The sequence below is a fragment of the Lissotriton helveticus genome, chromosome 4_1, assembly GCF_964261635.1.
Source record: "Lissotriton helveticus chromosome 4_1, aLisHel1.1, whole genome shotgun sequence".
Classification (NCBI taxonomy): domain Eukaryota; kingdom Metazoa; phylum Chordata; class Amphibia; order Caudata; family Salamandridae; genus Lissotriton; species Lissotriton helveticus.
Genome location: NC_136063.1, coordinates 336,383,653 through 336,403,531, shown reverse-complemented (window position 1 = coordinate 336,403,531; position 19,879 = coordinate 336,383,653). Strand labels below are relative to the sequence as shown.

Below are 19,879 nucleotides of genomic sequence, written 5' to 3'. Positions count from 1 at the left end.
TGGCATGGAAGCCAGACTCATGTCTGTACGGCTCCGGACATGGTGCCACTAATCTAGCATCCTCCTGGTCAGGACAATACACAGGGGATCTTTAACTAACCTCAGAATAATTACCCTATCCGTTGCTGCCCTGGCAGGCATTTATGAGTGCAGAGGAGGTGTGGCAGTGGCCGCGGCACCCTTAACAGGGCCTGCGGCAAACCAAGAGGTAATCCAACCTACCCTCTGAGAGTACTAAATATACAAAGATGGACTCACCTGCTGGAAGTAGGAGGTGGGAGTGACTCCGCTGCCGCCCATCAGGCAGACGGGGGATTGGGAGCTGATACCCAGAATTGCAGAGGTGCACCATACTGAGGCTTCAGAGGGCCTGGAGCCACCCCAGTCACTTGTGCTAGTGCAGGGCTGCCCTTTTGTATGCTGCAAGCATAGGCTGGGGAACTGGTTGTGCCACCCAGTGCTGCTGTGATCATGGGAGTGCCTATCCTGGAACTGACACAAAAAAGGTGGCAGAGGCCTCTGAAAGCACTATATCGGAACCCCCATGTTATTTAAGATACCGGGTGCCATGCTGACGCAGCACAGAATTACTTGAGGGAGAGCATATGCTGCCAGATGCCCATATGGCCACGAGGTTGTTATCTCCTCGAGGAATGGATCAACTGGAGACTCCCATCCTGCTGCGCCCACTCTTAAGGAGAAGCCAGGTCAGGTGGCTCAATCAAAGCAGCACATGGAGCGGCTTTCAGGACGTCCCCTATTCCATGGAGTTGACATAATAAGACCAACATTTCTGTGCTATACACAGAGTCACAAGTGCACCGTGTGCTGGGGTTTTACACATACGGTGAGGCCCTGTAATCAAAAAAATAGTTGACCTCAGAAAACATAGCCCAAATATGGACAGCGCTTGAGGTCTAGGATGCCATCATCACACTGGTATATCAAGAAGGAGGGAACTATTGAGAAGCAACTGATTTGATATTGTCCACCCTGCACGAATGCCACTCCTAGGGCTGTACTCCAATGCCGATTCCTTCCAATAAAGACAAAGTGTATCCCACACCTATGCAAAGGAAAATAGATAACTTTACCAAACTATTCACTGTTAAACAAAATGTCTTAGATGTGGGGAAATGTCGATGGAGCAGGTGGAAGAATTGAGCCATAAAAAACAGACATCAACTTCTCGTATCTTTCAGGAAATATATGAGATTCAAAAGAGGCCCTTGAAACGAAAACAGTGGAACTCAGTGCTGGTGTGACTCGTGCAAAAGAGAGGTTTAAAGAATATAAGGGATGGATATCAGAGCTTGAAGACCCTGTGACATACTTCAATTCCACAGTAACACAGCTCACTGCTGACTCACAAGAACTGACCCATCAAGCACAGGATGATGAGGGTCAATCCTAAATGAACAATCTACATTTTGTGGGGTCACCTGAACAAGTAAAGGGCTCAGATCCTGAGTGTTTTCTTACTACCTGGTTAGAGACAATTGTCCCAAAAGAGGAACTGTCACAGTGCTTGGTACCTGATCAAGCCCTTAGGGCCCTATAACCAATGTCTCCCCCGAGCGCCTCACCCTGACCAATAGTAGTACACTTTCCCAGTATTCAAGACCGATATTTAATCCTTCGCTCAACGAGAACAAAAGGCGAGGTAAAATGAGCTTACTATAACATATTGATATTCCCAGCCTACACAAGATTGGCTCAAAAGCAATAGTCACCTGACCTGATCAAACAAAAACTGAGAACTATGTGTTCAAAATGCTACTATATCCTGTAAAACTGAAAAGTATTATACTCTTTACAATCGATTTTTTGGGAATCTCCAGAGCAGGCATGGCTTTGGGTGGTGGAGAATCCCCCACTAGTCAAAATACATCGACATGTGGAACCGGAGGTGGGCAACGTCTTGCCATGTCATATAACAAAATAAGGATGAAGACTCAGATTTAGCCAACGGCATGAAACAAGGGACCTTGGGACTGGACAAATACCTCGTTTAGAAGGGTTTTCTATACTTAGAATACTCTAGGCGACAAGGATGAAATCTGCTTCGCCAAGATAAGGGACATGTGTCCCAGTTACACGACAAGTACTTCACCATGCGAAGTATGATGTGGCGGAATGGGGTGCTCATCAATCTTCTGTGTTCACTAAACAAATGGACAGGGTTAACCAAGCTTTCATCCACTTGATAATAGTATACATCTATGGAAACAACTACACACCTATATAATACAGGCAAACCACTTAAATGCCTCTCCTGGAATGGCAATGGCCTCCTGAATAAGTCAAAAAGGGGAGAAAGCCTTAAGAAGGCCAAACCGTATGGAGCAAATTGTATTACTTCAAGAACCCCACCCCTACGTGATGGGGAGTAAGAGTAGATGCCTAGAAAATATAACTTCAGCCTAGCCTATTATGCCAGCTTCCATAGAGGCCCTACAGCAGTGGCAAAAAAACACCCACTTGCCACTATTGATGGATCAGGTTAAAACTGATAACCTGGAGTGATGCATATGCATGGAGGGCTCACTGAATTGCTCTCCTACTGTACTATGCTCAGTCTATACACCACCCCCACTCTCCCATGCATTTCTGTCTTATCTCAAAACAGTCCTGTTCTCCGCCGGGGGGGGGGGGGGGAACGGTGAGGGGGAATATGGGGGTTGGGACTCATGGTAATAGGTGCTGACTTCAATGACCTCATGAACACTGAATCGTACTGAACAATTTACCCCAAAAAAATATTTTAAAAAAATCTAAGTGCCTGTGCAGTGTAATCCATTTATACAAAGACAGCATGAACTGTCATTTGATTTCATTCTCTAAAAGCAGTACAACTGAACTCATTATAGTTTATGTAACTTTGTCTATTGCACTCTTTGATAGCAGTAGAAATAAAATATTGTAACTAATCCACTCATGGGAAGAATGCTAAGGAAACAGTGCACTCACTCTGGTCTGAATGTAACTGTATTCAAGGAATTTCATAGCAGTTGCCTAATTTTGGAATTGTGGGCCAAATTTACATAGTTTTCTATGTGCACACCATTCTTATGCATGGACATAAAATATTGAGAGATTATTCAAAAAGCTGTTTCATACAAGTAGTGGTGTCACTTACTTCTGACCAAAATGCTATTCAGCCTATTTTCCAGACTGGTACAAAAGGGGGTGGTGATGGACGGAGCATCTGAACCAATCAAACACTCACACCCAGTCCACAGATCTGGGTTTGATCCATCACCGTTCTTTAGCCCACTCAGCCACCCCAGTTCAGACATGGCCATATGCAAATCAGTCTGACCCTGTGCCTCAACGCTTTCCCTACTGTTGCACTCTCTGGAGTGGGAATAGTAATTTTTACCCTCCTGCTATCCAACGCTTTCCCTACTGTTGCACTCACTGGAGTGGGAATAGTAATTTTTACCCTCCTGCTATCCAACGCTTTCCCTACTGTTGCACTCACTGGAGTGGAAATAGTACGTTTTTACCCTCTCGCTATCTAACGCTTTCCCTACTGTTGCACTCACAGGAGTGGGAATAGTAATTTTTACCCCTACGCTATCCAACGCTTTCCCTACTTTTGCACTCACTGGAGTGGGAATAGTCATTTTTACCCTCCCGCTATCCAACGCTTTCCCTACTTTTGCACTCACTGGAGTGGGAATAGTAATCTTTACCCTTACGCTATCCAACGCTTTCCCTACTGTTGCACTCACTAGAGTGGGAATAGTAATTTTTGCCCCTTCTCTATCCAACGTTTACCCTACTGTTGCACTCACTGGAGTGGTAATAGTAAATGTTACCCTCCCGCTATCCTACGGTGAAAATATTGTATATTTTTTTATTAATATTATGTTAATATATATATATGTGTTAAAAAATAAAAATGTTTTTTTAACTTAAATTAATTATTTAATAATTTTAAGGTTATTTAAGTATTTTTAAGTATGTTTTAGTTAATTATATTTATTATTTCATTAATTTTAAATTACTTTTACGACATTTAAAAAAATTCGATATTTTGACTAACTATATTTTTTTAACAATATTTTCGATTCTATATTTTTGTACTTACCTGTTTGTAGAAAGGACTTCCATATTTTTGTATTCTATCTTTTGTCAGTGATCCCCACCTATATATCGATAAAATACTTTTATGCACATAAATTCTGAAACTCATCGAAGGTTTGCGCATTCACTAGTGAGTTCTGTAATTCTTGTTGTTAATCTCTGTAACTGATTTGTGTGCTCCTGGACAGGGTAACGTGTAAATTTATAATCAATGATAAAGCAACAGTGAAGATCATATAGACATTGTAATCAAGTGCCACTGGCTACACGGCATACAAAGCCTGGCGTCATGGGTGCCTTACTCTCATGCAAACCACGAAGGGTTGGGTGAAATTATACACAATCCGAGATATAGTGTATCAATATTTGCAACGAAAGCTGCAAAGTATCTCACTTCATTTTAAAATATGGAATGCACAAGAGAAACAGGATTGTGAACAAAAATGAGATTATGTAACAAAAAGAGTGATGGCTGAGACAGAGGCAGAGCAATACAAAAGGGGATGATGGACGGAGCGTTTGAGCAAATCAAACACTCACCCCCAGTCAACTGATCTGGGTTTAATCCATCACCATTCTTTAGCTCACTCTGCCACCCCAGTTCAGACATGGCCATATGGAAATCAGTCTGACCCTGTGCCTCATGGGAACAGTCCAGCCCGAACTGCCAAGCCATGTCTTCCCTGGACCGGAAACAAACATCCTGGGACCGGTTTCGGATTCATAATCCTCATCAGCCAGGCTATCTTGAATCCAGTGGCAAAGTGAGCAAGGGACTCACGTCTGAGCATACCCTGCCAATTTAGGGCGAACAAAGCAATACAAAAGGGGATAATGGACGGAGCGTTTGAGCAAATCAAACACTCACTCCCAGTCAACTGATCTGGGTTTAATCCATCACCATTCTTTAGCTCACTCTGCCACCCCAGTTCAGACATGGCCATATCCATGTATCATCCCCTTTTGTATCGCTTTGAGACAGAGGCAGACCTGCCCTGGGCAGATTTCCAATTATAATTTATAGTGCTGTTTGCCTATGTTTACCCGAAAATAAGAGGCTGTTGACAGAATTGTAGCCTAAGGTTGAAGTACGGTTAAGATTGGTTCAGCTTCATAGTCAGTTATATATAACACCCCATACCCACTATAAAAGAACATTCTAAATGATGTGTAAAATAAAAAGATACTTATCTTTGGAAACACATTTCTGGTGGATATATATTCTTAGCAAAGATTCCTCACCTCATCAATATCCTTCCAGTTATTAGACTGGAGTGGAAACATTTGCCCAGAAACAGCTCTGCAGTGCCACTAGGTGGCTTCACCCATGACTGTTTGCCAGAAGTGATGGCATTGGGGTATATTAGGTGACAACTGGTGCGCTGCTATCCATTCCTGCTTTTGTTTTATACCCCTCACTGCTGCATGAAAAGAGAAACCACAAGATACTTAACAACAGAGACAATAACTTCAAAGAACATATATGCACATCTTGGGATCATATAGGGGAGAAGAGCATGTCATGATGAATCTACAGGAATATTAAGTATCCACCAGAAATATCATTTCTAAAGGTTAGCAATTTTTTCCACTGATGGATACATCTTCCTGCATACTTCTAGCCTTCTGAATGATTCCCAATGCAATACCTACAAGGAGGTGGGATTGAGCAGTACAGATTTCCCAAGAAGTTATACAACACAGCTTGAGCAAATACCCCTCATTACGTGTGTGGCCCTTGAGGTAGCAAATGCTCGACAGAAGTATCCAAAGATAAACACATGACAGCTCGTCAGAAATTAGCCACCAGATAGCCTCTGGTGAGAGCTGTGGAAGACGCTATAGCCCGCGTGGCGTAGGTATAGCAGCCAAGATGATGCCTGCAACTTAAGCAAGAAACCAAAACGACCCTTCAATCTCCATGCACGCAGTGGTAGCATGTGGTGGAGAAGAAAACGTAACAATTCTGCTGTGAGAGCAAATCCATCCTGTGTGAGTGAGGAAGATGTGAACGAATGCGTAGTGCCAAGAGACTGATGTATGCGATCCACCTCAGCCAGTCTGCGATGATAAGGATAAGCTGCCCTTGATCCTACCTCACCCTCCAAGCGATATATATTCAACAGTATCAGTGGACATGCATACAGAAGGCCATATGAAAAAGAGAACCTGAATGCATCCGCCATGGAACCAATCAGATGAATGTTTAGTATATTTTGGTAAATGTGCAACAGAATGTGTATGCTAATTCTTACATTTTACATCATCGTGGCGTCTGGCCATCTCATAATAATCAGAAAAGGGTGTGTAAGCCTAGTAAGGACACATATTTAGGGAGAGACATCTTCTGTTTTCCTTGGGAGCTTTGTTCAAGCTTGTACTGCAAACATCTCTAGTGAAGACCACAGGCTCTTAGAGTCAGGGCTTCTCTGGATATTTCTCAGCTCTGGAATGCCAAAAGGGAAACCTTCTCAAAGCACAGGGGCTAACTGGAAACAATTCTGTTATTCAGTGAAGTTATACGTGAAGGGCCCACCTGAGAAACTCACAGTGACACTTTGGTGCTAAGAAGCATTAGCAAGGGGTTAGAAGGGAGCGGTTGGTTACCAAAGACTGATGATGATTTATTGAGTACAATCAAAATGTAGCAATTGTTATCAATATATTGTTTAACAATCTCTTTTGTTGCCACTGGTATGTTTATTTTTAAATCACATCTATTCCTGTCATCTGCACTGGATTATAAATGTTTTTTGTCATAAAATCATTTAAATATATAGCACCTATTCACAAACTGCATTTTGAAGAGCATCAACACCTCGTACTCTCCTATATTTTATGTGCCGAGATCTCTGCATACGTAGGTATTTATTTTAGTAGTACACATGGGAGTGGCAAAATGGAGTGGCTTGATAATGGGGAATTCTTACTACTAAAGGAGACAGGTTAAGGGAGGACTAGGAACGTGTTAAGGGGGGACCGGGGGAGCCGGACATACACCCACCTAGAAAAGAGTAAGCCCATTGTTATTCAAAAACTGCACTTCTATAATTACTACAGCCAGAAAAGAGCAAAAACAGTTGTAATTGTATACCAGCTCAAAGATGGAGTATGTTCAGCACTACACATGGTCAACCACTGGTACTGCAATACCTTCGCATAGAAACTAGTGGGGGCCTATATACACTTTATAGTAAATTTACAGTTGTAAATGGCCTAAAGTAGTAGATTAACTACTATATATAAGCATAAAGGTAATATGTAAATTTACTCATGTGTAGGTATGCCTTTGTGGTTAGTCTCTATATGGTGGATTTCTTGTAAGCTCAGTTTCAGAAACGTACTAATAATACAAATAATCCTCGAGTAATACGTGGGAGGTTTGTGGATTACTGTCCACCAGACACCCTCGGTCAGATTGTTAAATGATCTAATCATGCACTTTGCAAGAGGGTTTACGGGGTCCACAATTGAACTGCATCTAAAAATCTATCAAGAGGGATGTGCATGGCAGGAAACAAGCCACTTCCAATTGGAGACCCCAATATGGAGAAAATCACCTCTGTCGCTTTGGGGTGTAGTTCCCACTCAGGACCTCAAGTGACAAGCAACTTAAAACGTTCCACTCTGACCTAGAGGGAACCTGCAAGGTGAACTGCTTTGGTAAATACCAGATTGCTGAACTACCTGTTAATGGTTAATTACATTGCAGAACAAGGTTCATGACCCCACACTTCACTGACTGTTGATATGGTGATGGTGTTGTCTGACAGAATCTGACTGGAGCGCCCGCAGAAGGGAGGAATGCGTTCATAGCAAGCATGCTTTCCACTCTCATGTCGCCCAAATACGAACACTAGCCCATCTAAAAGATGTCTATGACCATGCGAGACTGTATCTATGGACGACTGAAGTGACAACCTACCAAACATTTGGAGAAGTCCATTGACCAATTCAGATCCAGATTAATTTACTGAAAGATCTGCACCTGAGATGAGAGACTCCCTCGATGTTGGACCACTGGTTTCTTAGGTACCACTGAAGGGCTCACATCCACCAACTGGCATGTAACACAAACAGGCTGCCAGAGGCCATGAAGCCCAGCAGACATCAGGTGTAAAGAAATGGGATAGATGTCTAAGTCTCAAACAATGGAATAATTTTCATAATATCTTAGATCCTCTAACGATGAGGAGAATCCTTCATGCGGGTTGTGTCCAGTTCTGCTACTAGGGGTGAGTTTTCTGGGCACTGGTTGTGTGAACTGTTGGGGATTCCACTTTCATCAGCCAGTCTTCCAAGTATGGGAACACATGAACACCTGTATATTGCAGCGAAACTGCCACATTTTCCAGCGCTTTTATAAACACACTTGAATGTCCACAGTTCAAATGGATCAGAATTTATCTCAGGGACTGCATCTTCCACTTGTACTGCTATATTAAGAGTTTCAAGAGGTGGGGATCGAATTCACTGTCATTTTTGGGGACGAGGATGTAAAGGGAGTAATAGCAGGTGCCACCACATCTACGCCCCTTTGGATCCGTGGACCAGAAGTTTTAAGGCAGCAATGCCAGCAGAGGAAGGTGGGGACTGGATCAACTGCTGCTGTTGGTGGTATCCAAAAAACACAACTCTACCCCAAAAGAGCATTAAAGCTGTTCAGGTGTTTGAAGTGGCTGCAAGAGTTGGTGCTGCTGGGAGGACTGTGCCCTTGAGGAGCCTCAAACCTTCTTACATTGCTGGTCGAATTCCCTTGCTAGGTTGGCCAGGGTCATAAAGAAAACTGTCACACTATTGTTTTTGAAGTGTATGAGGAAAGAATCATCTTTCTCTCTGAACAGACAATTGCGGGTCTCAGAGATTTGCCTGCACATCTCCCGAGAAGCCAAAGGAATGGGACCAAGCATTGTGGGAGAGCGTAACAGGCAGCACTTTGGATTCTGTTACGCAGCATCGAAACCGTTGATACTCACGACAGAAAATGTTAATGGACATTATTTGTTAGGCTGATTACTACGGTCAGTTCCTGTAGGGCATATCAGCCCAGAAGACCAGTGGTTTTCTTTGTGTGAAGTGTGAGACTGAAAGTGGTGAACATTGTTTTACAACAGAGTCCTGCTTTTTTAATCTATAACAGTAAGGGCTGTGGGAAAGACATTTATGTTTAATATAAAGTAGGAAAATTGGACCAGTAGACATTCTAGTGAAAGGTGTAACACCAACATTTGTCTGCTGACTGCCTGGCCCAAAAATGGGTTCTCCGTTCAGGTTGCAGGAGAGCATCAATGAAGGAGAGTAAGGGCTCTACAGCTGTGGACGATGGTTGTAAGATTTTGGTAAAGAAGTTAGATTCTGCTTCTGCAGAGAGTGGTGTCAACTCCAGAGCTTCTGCTCCTTTTCTTACTAAAGTAGTAGCTGAAGAGACTTCTTCTGGAAGAAGGGTCAGGGATATCCATTATAGCCTTGCCATTTGTTTTGTGTAAAGAAGATATAGGGCAGCATCAATGTTATTGAAAGTAGGTAGGTTGTCAGTCTCTGAGTCATCTTCCTCCAAGCAGCCATCATCCTTACCAGGCGCGGCAATGGTCTCAGAGTTCAACCCAAATAGCTCTTTCAACTGGGAAACCTCTGAGTCATGAGAATGTTCTCTTCTAAGGGTTCAACAGGCTTTGATCTTTTCCTCTGCTACTCAGATGATTTTGGCCAACTTCAAAGGCAGAGCTCAGACAAGAAGCTGCACAGAGCAACTCCTCCACCGCGATGGATTCCTGACAAGCACGCCTGTTCACAACTGTGAAGGTGGAATTCTTCAGGTGGGACCATATTGCATAAAATCAGCCAAAGTGTGCAGCCAACTTCCTATTATCCACCTAGGAGATTTTTTAAGCCTGCAAATGGATAGGAATGCCTTTGTACTTGGACCATTGCTGACTGTGTGCTTAGTGGGATCTTACTGTCACTGCATGTATTCGCGGGGCTTGGAGGAACTTCTTGATTGGGATTGTGTAACACTTGTGAGCATTGTGACGCTCTCTGTTCTGCAGAGGCCGGTCATGATGGATCACCTTGATCAGGAGTACTTCTGAGGAAACCCATCTCCCACATAATCACCTACACTTCTGTGACGAGTTGTTGCATGTGGGCTGGGGGGAGGCCCCTTACTCACCAACTGATGGGAGCTGCAGTCATGTGGAAGGCAGGGGATTGCCAATTGTTGAGCCTGCAACACTAAGATTTCTAGGCTGTCACCCCTGTGTCCAATCAAAAACGACTAAACGACTCAGGTGAGTTGGGATGGTGCAGGACGGGAAGTGCGGGGAGATTTAGGGCTACCTGTGGGATACATGGATTTATTCTGAAAAGTAAACACCACTTCCATGGTCATAAAAATCTATTGAAGCATTGTATTTTCCATTTAAATAAAACAACAACAAAAAATTTGTGAATTGGCCTTTTGATAACACAACATAAAACTGCCCTACTGCAAGTTTCAGGCTTTGAGCTCAGGAATGTGGGTGAGTGCTATAGATGTGTCTCAGCTGCAGACTATGTATGTTAATGCCAAAGGTGAGTGTGTGGGAGGGTGAAGAAAAAGCAACTTGCAGGTCACAGACACAAATATCAGTGGGTGAATGCATCTTCTGAACAAGTGGGCCCGTCATAAAGTTTCTTCTTATTTTTATGTTGTGTATTCAAGTCAGCGTGAAAGGGGCTACGAGGAACAGTGAAGTGCTTTACAAAGTACATTTTAAATTCAGCATGAGCCTTTCAAACTTAAGATACTGAACAAACAAGGCTGTAGGTTTGTTTTGACAAGAAAAAATATGGTGCCCATATCCTTGGTGGTGGGCATTACTCTTCGAGTGAGTAGATGGTTCAAGTTACTTGACCTGCACATTTGATCAAATATGTCTGAATTTCAGAGGCCAGCCCGAAATGACCAACAATTCGACTTAATTAATATGGGAAATTCCACAATATCTGGCATTTAGTTTGTCCTCTTACTCAGCTCGTATTGATCCAAGATCTGGGTGTACACATGCCAGAAGTCTTTTGCGAAGTGTGCTCCAATCCGCTTTGATACTCACAGTGTTTTATTCGTGTCCTGAGCAAATATATTGGCAGAGAAGAGCATCAAGGAACGAATATAAATAGAATCCTTTAATAAGAAAGACAAAAGCATATGTGTTCCAGCCAATAGGGACACCGTACAGTTAATAAGAAAGTAAACGTTGAAATAGACACCATGGGACCTACGTACTCACTGGAACGCTATCACTCTAACCTTTTAGGAAGACTCGTTTTGTAAATTTAAGGACATTTCCAGAGGAGTCCACCGCGCTGCACGGCCCGGAATGGATAGATACTCTGGCTGTATTATCTCAATGACGGCTTAATGAGTTTTATTACGTGCCAAGAACGTTTTCTGTAAACATTGTTTGCTTTAACAATGGATCACGTATTTTGAAAATCTTCCCCGCACTCCCTTCACGAGACATGCAACTTTCGTTACCGGGGCACGAGGCTCTGTGAGTTACCCTCAGAACGTTCTTCTTGAATGTAGAAAGCACCTTTTAAAGCCGTTTCAAAGTTGCCCGCAGCAAATGGTTCTATCTCAGCTTTCGCGCTCGCGTACATGTTGGAAAATATCCACATTTGTGTTGCAAAGGTTTGTAACATGTTTCACAACACATTTTCACTTTTAAGACTGCATGTATTAATTTTTAGGTCTCGCCTGTCGATGCGCATGCGCATCGAGCTTGCGAGACTATTGGGGCTTAACCACTCTTTAACTAACTTGCAAGGAATCGTGGCGATTCCTTGCAGTGCCCGTGACTTTTAAGCTCAATGCGCATGTGCATTGAGCTTAAAAGCGCGTGCACATCAGTTCCCTCAGCCGCACTCCAGGCCCCTGCTGTTTTCACACCCTCTCCCCGCTCCGCCCCCTCCCCTGCCCGCCGTGTCGCATTTCTCCTCCCCCTCCCCTTATCTGCCTTTCCCTCCGTCTTACAGCGCTTTCGCTTTTACAGCTGCTTACAGTTTGGCAAATTGCGGGGTTTCATTTTGCGTGTGTGCTACTACATCTTACAACGCTTTTGCTTTTCCAACACCGCACATTATATCAGTGTGTTACGGCGCTTCCGCTTTTCCAACACCAGGCATTGTATCAGTGTGTTATGGCGCTTTTTCTTTTCCCCACACCAGACCTCATGTTGCTTGTATTTTTTACCATGTCGCCTACGGCTCTTTCGCTTTTTCAACACCAGACCTCGTGTTGCTTTTTTCCTCCGCCTACACTGCGTTGCGGTTGCATGCGGTCACAGCAGCGGGTGGTTTTGCCATGCAGCGGGGGGGCTCCTTCAATAAAGCTAACATGCTCCATGCTGACCGAGTGATATGCCACCAGCGGGGGTTTTACCCTGCCGCAGGGGGCCTCCCTCAATAAAGCCATCATGCTCCGTGCTGACCGAATGATTTGCCCACACTCCCAGGTTGTTGAGCCTATGCCGGGTCTCAAACCTTCATGCCTGCAGCCTCACTTTGTTTTGTTTTTTATCTCCCACCTAACCCTCGTTGCGCTGTTTGTTCACTTCACAGGCTTACAAGCACTTCACATAAGTGCCTCGGCTTCATCTTGCAGCCGTTTTGGGCTGAATTATTACCACGTTACAAAAATCCAAACATTTATTTGCCACCCTTTTATTTCACTTAACTTACCTGATCCTACTTTAGTTTGCAAGTGCTTGTTTTTTCAGCTGATCCTCGTTAGTTGCTTTGCAAACTAAACGTGGATCGGCTGAAAACACAAGTGATTGCAGCTTGTGTTTTCAGCTTATCCTTACCCCTCCCCCCCAGCCGTCCCCTAACATTTTTGTTTTTCAGAAAGCACACATGCTTACGGCCGATCCTCGCCTCCTCCGACCCCTTTCTCCTGATGATAGGCATCCCTGCAAACACATGTGCTAAGAAACACTTACTTCAGAGCCGAGGACACTGCCAACCGTCTGCTCCCCCTCCCCTTATCTGCCTTTCCCTCCGTCTTGTTTTTTTTTTTACCCGCTCCGCCCCCTCCCCTGCCCTTTACGGCGCTTCCGCTTTTCCAACACCAGGCATTGTATCAGTGTGTTATGGCGCTTTTTCTTTTCCCCACACCAGACCTCATGTTGCTTGTATTTTTTACCATGTCGCCTACGGCTCTTTCGCTTTTTCAACACCAGACCTCGTGTTGCTTTTTTCCTCCGCCTACACTGCGTTGCGGTTGCATGCGGTCACAGCAGCGGGTGGTTTTGCCATGCAGCGGGGGGGCTCCTTCAATAAAGCTAACATGCTCCATGCTGACCGAGTGATATGCCACCAGCGGGGGTTTTACCCTGCCGCAGGGGGCCTCCCTCAATAAAGCCATCATGCTCCGTGCTGACCGAATGATTTGCCCACACTCCCAGGTTGTTGAGCCTATGCCGGGTCTCAAACCTTCATGCCTGCAGCCTCACTTTGTTTTGTTTTTTATCTCCCACCTAACCCTCGTTGCGCTGTTTGTTCACTTCACAGGCTTACAAGCACTTCACATAAGTGCCTCGGCTTCATCTTGCAGCCGTTTTGGGCTGAATTATTACCACGTTACAAAAATCCAAACATTTATTTGCCACCCTTTTATTTCACTTAACTTACCTGATCCTACTTTAGTTTGCAAGTGCTTGTTTTTTCAGCTGATCCTCGTTAGTTGCTTTGCAAACTAAACGTGGATCGGCTGAAAACACAAGTGATTGCAGCTTGTGTTTTCAGCTTATCCTTACCCTTCCCCCCCAGCCGTCCCCTAACATTTTTGTTTTTCAGAAAGCACACATGCTTACGGCCGATCCTCGCCTCCTCCGACCCCTTTCTCCTGATGATAGGCATCCCTGCAAACACATGTGCTAAGAAACACTTACTTCAGAGCCGAGGACACTGCCAACCGTCTGCTCCCCCTCCCCTTATCTGCCTTTCCCTCCGTCTTGTTTTTTTTTTTACCCGCTCCGCCCCCTCCCCTGCCCACCGTGTCGCATTTCTTTTCTCCTCTTTGCTCCTCCAGCAGTTCTCTGTCACCTTTCCTTCTCTCCTCCCTTGTCCACCTTTTCATTGTTTTTGCCCACCTCTCCTCCAGTTGAACTCTGTCACTAGCTCCTTTCAGCCCCTTCTCATTCCAGTGTTTTCGGGTCCCATCTCATGCTTGTTATAAAGGGGCTGCCAAAATGCGGACACTCCTCAAGCCTCTGCTTCACATGAGACTCTGCGGCTCTCCTGGGACAATAAACCACTCCAGAACAAACATGGAGTTGTCATACGCGGCCATCTATCTCAATTAAAGGCCACATAGCTTCTCTAACCTCTAGGAAAATCTAGCCCTGCTATTTAATTTTGCTGCGGGATTACTGTGTAAAGAAGGTTTGCATAACGTCTCATCTGACTAACTAGTGCTTTAGTTTAGCATTGTATGTGTTTTCATAGGCTTGTGTGTATGTCCTTTAATGCATGTGCATGCTTGTCTTTTTCTGTTCAGTTCCCGTGTCAGTGTGTGCTTACCTGGATTTCCGTTTGTCTAATTTATGTGGCCTTTGTCAACGAGGCAATCCGCTACTCTGTCCAACGTTTATGAAGACGAGACACTCAACCACGCAATGCCACTCACACACACAACGCCACTCACACACACAACGCCACTCACACACGCAACGCCACTCACACACGCAACGCCACTCACCCACGCAACGCCACTCACCCACGCAACGCCACTCATCCATTTGCAAAACGAAAAATGTTAAACTCTTCTATTGCGAGACCTATTGCATTTTCAATGCTTGTTGCTATTGTTTTCCCTCTGCTCACACTTAGGGCCTGATTGCGAATTTGGTGGATGGGTTACTCCATCACAAACGTGCAAGACATACGTCCTATGCCTAGTTCCATTATATCCAATGGCACATAATGGAACTCGCAATACGGCGGACACGATATCTGCCACAATTCTGATGGAGTAACCCACACACCTAACTCGTAATCAGGCCCTAACAGGGGTGGCTCCTCCACCAGAGTGGAGGAGCGTCGCCCCACTGCTTTCTCGCAGTGCACGAAGCAGAAACATAAAATGGCAGAAAGCAGAAACATAAAATGGTAATAACTACCATTACATGTTGCTGCTTCCCGCACTGCAGGAAAGCAGAAGGTTTGGCTGTGGGCGGGCAGGTGGGCGGGGCTGTTCTGCGAGCAGGAGAGTAGTGCTGTGGCCTGACTGTTTGGTAGGCCCTCTGGGGCCGCCCAAACCAGTATTGCGCACTCTGCCCTTTCTCCATTCATGCTGCAATTCAGCCTACATGGAGGAAATGGCCTTCCCGTAAGCCCCTGGCTGGGCAGCGTCCCCACCAATCACAACGCTGCAATTGCAGCATTGTGATTGGCTTTGGGGAGGGGAGGGAGGCTGCCTGTTTCCTGTTCTTGCTGGAGGCAGGAGAGCAGGAGCAGGTGCCAAGAAGGCAGGACCCGGCTGGGGAACAGGTAAGTTAAAAACAATTATTAAATTACCCCCCTTCTCCCCACGATACCCTCCCCGCGCTACTCCCTACCCCCACACCCGCGATCAATGCCAGCCACGACTGGGCACTAAGTGTTCCTCAGTACTTCAAGGTTAAGTGTATTTTGCTCAGGCTGAAAAAAAAAACAGGCTTTTTATATTTCACATTCTGCAGTCTCGTTTGTTCGGGTAACAGCAGCGCATCCATGTTATACTCAGTTCTTTGACTTTCTAGTAACTCTGCATGTGTCAAGCAAGAGTCTATTCTAGCAGGCAGTGTAGGCCAGGGTCCTTCAGATTACCACAAACGGTGAAGATTCACAAAGGCCTCCGACAGATGTAGTGTTACCAAATGTAGTCTTTTCATTTATGTCCATTTTGACATTTTACCTAGTTCACTCTTCCTTTCAAAAGTTGCAACATAATGTTCCAGGTGACAAGACAAGCCAAACTTCTCTCCACACCTCTTTACCTCCGCAGCTCTGCTATCACCCTTACATTCACACCTTCTTACATTAAAACTTTCTTGCTCTACACCTGTATTGTACTCCATGCTCCTGAATTTCCCAATCAAACGGAGAATCCCCGTAAACACAATATGCTACCCTGCATTCTACATGTCTGTACCCACTGCTCATCTTCTTCCCCTATTTGCTCTTCATTGAGAGCCACCTCTCATGTACATCTCTCCGATGAGTACTAGGTATGTTGATACCACACAATTTACAAAAATGCAGCTATGTAGTCACAATGGGAAGAACGAAGCATGAACAAGAAAATATAGTGCCCCACTTAGGGCTTTCAACTACAAATAGGTATTGCCAAAGTAAATAAGTAGGGCCTTCTCCAGTTGGTGTTATGCTTACATTATTTTTAATGATAGTCTGTGCCACAAAAAACAAAAAAAAGCTTAAAGAAGGAAAAAATAAAACACGCCACATGTTATTTTAAATTTAAATTAAAACATTGTAATAATCATTGCATAACATTTTAGTATAATAAAATGGCTATCAGGAATGTGTAATTAATAAAGATATAAAACCCTTTTTAATTGAATGCCGATCACAGGAAAATATGCTTATTGTCACCAGAAACAACAAGCACTGGCAAAGCCATTAGGTTTCACCTAGGCGGTATTTTTTTAATGTTGCACAGCAGTTGAGCTGCTGTGCAACATGGCTTAAGCTACAAAAAAAGTGCAACGACGCAGTCAATGCTAGCTATGTCATAGTGCCTTTTTTCTTCAAGACATGATGCACAGCAGCTCAACTGATATGCAACATGTAAAAAAACACTGAAAAAGCAATAGATTTTACAAAGGTGAAACATATTGGCTTTGCCTATGCTTAGTTTTTACAAGCAACCCTCTCCCCTAGGTAAAGGATGTAGCGTAATGGCCAGAGCTGCCAACTGTAAACGAGGTCCGAGTGTCGGGTTCAGCTCAACATCATGTGATTCTGGGCAAATCACTTAATTTCCTTTTCTCTTCCAGGATGGCACATAGAGAAAATGTGTGGTATTTAAAAAAAAAAATGTATAAAGCATCCGACGTTTTTCTGGTGCTCAGCTGCTACTCAATGGAAAACTGCATGTCACACAGGGTGGAGAGGTCAGAGGGTAATGTATAATCGGTAAGGATAGCGCTAAGCACAATGCAGTTTATTATTCAGCAGAGGGGCTCGAGGGAGCCCAGTTATCACCTCTGATTTGTCCTGCAAGAGGGGATCTCGGCAGACTCGTGTCTGACAAGGTGTACTCCTCATATGGGGAGGAGAGAGAAGTGTGGCACATTGCTGTCCGTGTTCCGGAGAGGAGAAAATAACCCTGTACAAAGTTGTTTTTTACATGGAACTCAAGATGTCCCATGCTACTTGGGAGGAGATAATGCCATTATGTTTGTTCCTTTGCATTATGGCACTTGTAGTTTAGAAAAGGGAAATTGTGAAATCTAGCTTTTATTGAGTGTGTGCACCTTAAATTGCGAAGATAAAATGCTGTTGGGATTAAAAGTGCTTCCGGCTATGAAGAGGGTGTGGTCTGCTCTTCTTAACAGAAGGAGCGGTTCATGCTTCTGACACTGGGTGTTACACCTGGGCAATCTGTAACCTCTCATGCTCTGGCACTGCTCCCTTAATGATGAAAACGGAAGAAGCAGAACTGCTTGGAAAACCCTCAGCTAAAGGGCACCCTTGTCAAGTACCCCTCAATATCATGAAGGGGGCAGACTGATAATTTAGATAAGACTAACTTTGCTCTTGGGCATTTGTATAAAGCTTTAATCCAGTCATAGAAGCATCTGTGGATATTATAGGCCGTAAGTATGGCCCAAAGCCAATCCTATGTTACACGATGGAATGCTTTTTCCGCAGCAAGTATGACCATTCCTATGTCCAGATTGAATTTAGAAGCAGCATCAAAAGCAACTAAGGCAGTATTTACGTGTGCAGTCGTATCCCTGCCGAGTATAAATCCATGTTGTTGATCTGAGACTAACTGTGTCATAAAAGGTGCAAGAAGCGTGGATTTTGCATTAACATTTATTAGCTAGATAGGGCGATATGACCCACACTCTACTTTAGACTTATTCCTTCTTAAGAAGAAGACAATGTTTGTCATATTCCACGACTTGGGTACCATCTCACTCACACTAATATAATTCATAATCCTGATAGGAATCAGACTGTACTTAAATATCTTATAGAATCCCGCCGGTATTGTATCCTCACCTGCTGCTTTTTCAGCAGGAAGAGCACGATAGCATCAGATATGTCAACAGCCGTAATAACTAAATTAAGAGAGTGTACCTGTTCTGTTTCGAGTCTGTGAATGATTTCACAAAACTTGCACTTATCTATATAGTCAATAAATTTGCTTTTATCAAACACATTAGAGTTACTATATAATGACTGATAAAAGCCAAAAAATTGTTCTACATCTCTTCAGGCTGAGTATAATGTAAACCCCCCAACACCTCTTATACCCTTTATTTCTCGCTCCGCGCTTTTTTCAGAAAGTTGATGTGCGAGCACTTTACCTACTTGTTCGCCGTACTCGTATTGAAGAGCTCGATTTTTATTATAACTAGCAGCTGTCTTATCCTTAGGGGCCGTCCTAGTGCAGCGCGTTTTTCAATTAGAAGTAGATATGTTTGTGAATATATTGAGGCTGCCGTCTGTTGAGTAATGCTGCTTCTAATTTCATTCGTATGTGCGGTTTCTAATTGTCGGATGCCATCTCTAATAGCCTTGCTTGCCACATTTTTGGTACAATTTAATGTAAAAATATATTACTGAATAGCTCCTCTTATGTAAGCTTTAAGTGAATCCCAGATAGAGAAGAGTGAAGCAGAACCTTTGTTATCTTAAATAAAATGACTAATACTGTTTTCCATAAAAGCTTGAAACTCTATATCCATCAGCAAATAATGATTAAAGGAAAATTGGCGTGTTAATTTAGTAGATGGGCTAAGCACACGTTCCAACAATAAGGGATTGTGGTCTGAGTCTATCTTGAGGCACACTTCACACTTGACTATATTAAGGATAGCATTATTGGTCAAGAACATATCAATCCTTGAGTACTGCCGGTGTGGTGCACTATAGTAAGTATAGCCAGGTTGAAGAGGATGCAATGACTGCCAGACATCTTTCAGACTATGCAATCGAGCCATTTTCATAATGGCAGCCAAAATGTTCTCATTCTAACCGAGGCACCTGGATTAGTTGAATCTAGGCATGACTTCATGATACAATTGAAATCTCACATAATAATTAAGTCTCCCTGCCAATCGAAAAGATCTAAGGATAGTGTTTAAAAAATACGTGGCTCGTTCAGGTTTGGGCCATAAAGAGCACATAGTACAAATTTATAACCATCTATAAGTAGTGCCCTTTATCACCTCTACTTTTTGCTCTATATATAGAGCCATTTATTAGATCACTCTTTGTCAACTTATCCATTCCACCTCTACTAATAGGCTCTGAAGAATTTAAAATAATGGCTTACGCCAATGATACAGCTGTTTTCTCGATAGACCCAGTCAGAGCTATAGAGGCTATCCAAATCGAAGCTAGTACATGTGGGAATTTTTCCGGATACAAACCGAATGTTAACAAGACACAGACCATTCTTAATTTTCAAGCTGACAGGGAGGTAATTGGGGCATGTACATCAGCAACCTATTTAGGTGTACGGATTACTGCAGATCTGGGACAGATTATAAAATTGAATTACGATTAT

The 19,879-nt window shown here is 43.7% G+C and overlaps 1 protein-coding gene across 4 annotated transcripts in view; it reads right to left on the bottom strand.

Moving 5' to 3' along the window:
* The window catches only part of TRPS1 (transcriptional repressor GATA binding 1), a 553,271-nt gene that overhangs the window by 455,174 nt on the left and 78,218 nt on the right, over nt 1-19,879 (bottom strand). Inside the window, exon 2 of one of the 4 annotated variants that reach the window (XM_078686866.1) lies at nt 5,335-5,513. The exons of the other annotated variants lie outside the window; for them this stretch is intronic. The gene's annotated coding sequence lies outside the window, so the exon portion shown is untranslated. The remainder of the gene's footprint in view (nt 1-5,334; nt 5,514-19,879) is intronic. 4 annotated transcript variants of the gene reach the window in all.